Source organism: Notamacropus eugenii, chromosome X (genome assembly GCF_028372415.1).
Source record: "Notamacropus eugenii isolate mMacEug1 chromosome X, mMacEug1.pri_v2, whole genome shotgun sequence".
Lineage (NCBI taxonomy): Eukaryota > Metazoa > Chordata > Mammalia > Diprotodontia > Macropodidae > Notamacropus > Notamacropus eugenii.
Genome location: NC_092879.1, coordinates 14673278 through 14676434, shown reverse-complemented (window position 1 = coordinate 14676434; position 3157 = coordinate 14673278). Strand labels below are relative to the sequence as shown.

Below are 3157 nucleotides of genomic sequence, written 5' to 3'. Positions count from 1 at the left end.
AATTATAATTCTGTGTTATAAGATTAATTCTAATTCTGTGTCTGAAGACGTTAATGAAACAGACTGTAGATTCTTACTTTCTTGAGGAAGAGGAGTTTTCTTACATCATTGGTGACAAGGAAGATCCAAACATCTAACCAGAAGAAGAAAACAAATCCAAAATCTCCTGTAACCAAAGCCTCCAAGAAAAATATTAATTTTTATCAGGCTATGGAAGAGCTATAAGGGATTTTGAAAATCAAGTGAGAGAAGTAGAGGAAAAATTGGGAAGAGAAAAGAGAGTTGTCCGGCCTATTTGCCGTGGGCTGCCCAGGTCCTCTTACCTATCTCAGGTCTTTGGTGGCCAGCCAGATAAACAAATGAGAGAAGAGACTTCCAGAGTCAAACAGAGGTGTAGGCTTTATTCCGGATACAAGCTACATGTCAGCAAGCAGGGCTAGTGCTCCCCAAGGGAGCTCCCTGCGGGAGTCCCCTTCTCCCTTCCGAGGAGCAAGGAAGAAGAAGAAGAACAACCTCTGAGACTTTCCTATTCCCATTTAAGCTCTCCCAGCTGCATAGTTCGCTCGTGGACACCGTGCATGCTCTCAGCCCCTTAGCTAATTAACAAAAGGTGTGCTCAGACCACGGACCAATCTCAAGGGTGGGATGCTCTCCCCAGCAAGTTTCCACTGAGGAGAGGTGGAAAACGACATACCTCGTGTCTCACTCCTCAGTTCCCAGCTGTTCTCTGGGGAGCCTCGTGAGAGTTCGGCGGTTTCAAGAAGCCCTCACTTTTACCCGACACGAGACCGTTCACGTGAGAACTGAGCCTACCTTAACAGAGAGTGATGCAAAAAAACTCATGAAAAACAAGTCAATGACTTGCTAAAAGGAACCCCCCAAAAATGCTGAATAAAACAGCACCTTAAAAATTGGACTAAGCCAAATGACAAAAGAGGTCCAAAAAGTCAAGGAGGAGAAGAAAGCCTTAAATAACAGAATGGGTCAAATGGAAAAAGAAGTCCAAAAGCTCACTGAAGAAAATAGTTCCTTATAAATTAGGATGGAGCAAATGGCGCTAAGGGACTCTACAGGAACTCAAGAAATTATAAAATAAACGTAAAAGAATGAAAAAATAGAAGAAAATGTGAAATATCTCTTTGAAAAAACAACTGATCTGAAAATGGATCCAGAAGAGAAAACTTAATAATTATTGAACCACCTGAAAACCATGATCAAAAAAATAGCCTTGGGAGACGAGCCTAGGGTGAGAACATGAGGAGCCTGAGCAGCGGGCAAACGAACGGATCCAGCCCTGGACCATGGCCTCCAAGTGCCCCAAGTGCGACAAAATCGTGTACTTTGCTGAAAAAGTGAGTTCCCTGAGCAAGGACTGGCATAAATTTTGTCTCAAGTGTGAGTGTTGCAGCAAGACACTGACACCCGGAGGGCATGCAGAGCACGATGGGAAGCCGTTTTGCCCCAAGCCCTGCTATGCCACGTTGTTTCTACCTAAATGTGTAAACTTTGGGGGTGCAGGCTCTTACATCTATGAGAAACCACAGGCAGAGGAGGCTCCTGTCACTGGCCCTACTGAGCACTTAGTTCGAGCAGAGGATTGCAAAGTCAGTGGTCCCTCGAGAGGGCCCTGCAAAGCTTCCAGCGTCACGATCTTCACCAGAGAGCCCAACATGTGCCCTCGACGTAATAAGAGGGTCTGTTTTGAGGAGAAGGTGACATCCCTGGGAAAGGATTGGCACTGGCCTTGCCTTCGCTGCGAGCGTTGTGGAAAACACTGACACCTGGTGGACATGCAGAGCATGATGGACAACCATATTGCCATAAACCTTGCTATGGAATTCTCTTTGGACCAAAAGGAGTGAATACTGGGGCAGTGGGGAGCTACATCTATGACAAAGATCCTGAAGTTAAGGATCAGCCCTAGGAGGCCCTGACCCTTCGATGTGTGGCCCAGCCTGCTGTTCTCAGTTCTTCTAGGGGAGTAAGCACTCCCCACTGTTGCCTGCATAAGAAGCTTATTTCTGAGGGGGTGTGAATAATGTGGTTCAGCTTTGCATATGAGTTTGAGGGTACATTCTTAAGGATTCCCCAGAACTGCTGAGATCCACCTGGGTGTCCCTCCCATTCTTATCATGTCTCCTTCTACTTTTCTCTCTCCCTTTCAGTCTGTTTGGGTTTACCTCCTCCACCTCCCTAACCACCTTACTCAGCCTCCCATCCCCTTTATGTTTTCATTACTTTTTTTTTCTCTCATTCCCTGTTTTGCTTTCTCTTTGTTGCTAAGAGGCTGTAAGTTCTGCTATCTGTCTCCTCCTCTTTTTCCTCCCCACCCCAGCATACTGTACTCCATGTTTATTTATGAAAGGATTTGGGTTCTGCTTTGGCTAAAGACAAACTTTCTGTCCTTCACAGTGTTACTGAGCAGCTAAGGGCAGAGTGTTCTCCCTAGGAGCTCTTCTGCCATCATTTCCATTTAATGCACCACATACCTTCACATTTAACCAGATACTAAGGCTGCTTTGACTTTTTCTATCAATAAAAGTTTTGAGAATTTGAAAAAAAAAAAGCTTTGATATCACCTTTCAAGAAATTGTCAAGAAAACTTCCCTGATATTCTAGAACCAGAGGGTAAAATAGAAATGCAAAGAATCCACTGACCATCTCCTGGAAGAGATCCCAAAAAGGATATACCTAGGAATAATGTAACCAAATTTCAAAGTTCCCAGGTCAAGGAGAAAATATTACAAGCAGCCAGAAAGAAACAATTCAAGTACTGTGGAAATACAATCAGGATAACACAGAATTTAACAGTTTCTCCCCTAAGGGATCTGAGGGCTAGGTATATGATATTCCAGATTTCAAAGGAGATAAGATTAAAACCAAGAATCACCTACCCAACAAAACTGAGTATAATAGTTAATGCCAAAAAAAGGGACTTCAGTGAAATAGAGAACTTGCAAGCATTTTTGTTGGAAAGACTAGAATGAATAGAAAATTCAACTTTGAAATAACAAGAATCAAGGCTTCCACAAAAAGATAAACAGGAAAGAGAAACCATAAGGTATTAATTAAAGTTCAACTGTTTATATTGCTACATGGAAAGATGATATTTATAATTCATGAGATCTTTCTCAGTATTAAGTAAATTAGAAGAGTT

General features: G+C 42.9%; 1 pseudogene; it reads left to right on the top strand.

Annotated features, from left to right (window-relative positions):
* Positions 1 to 1280: 1280 nt before the first annotated feature.
* Positions 1281 to 2111, top strand: LOC140516062 (cysteine-rich protein 2 pseudogene; annotated as a pseudogene).
* The last annotated feature ends 1046 nt before the right edge of the window (positions 2112 to 3157 follow it).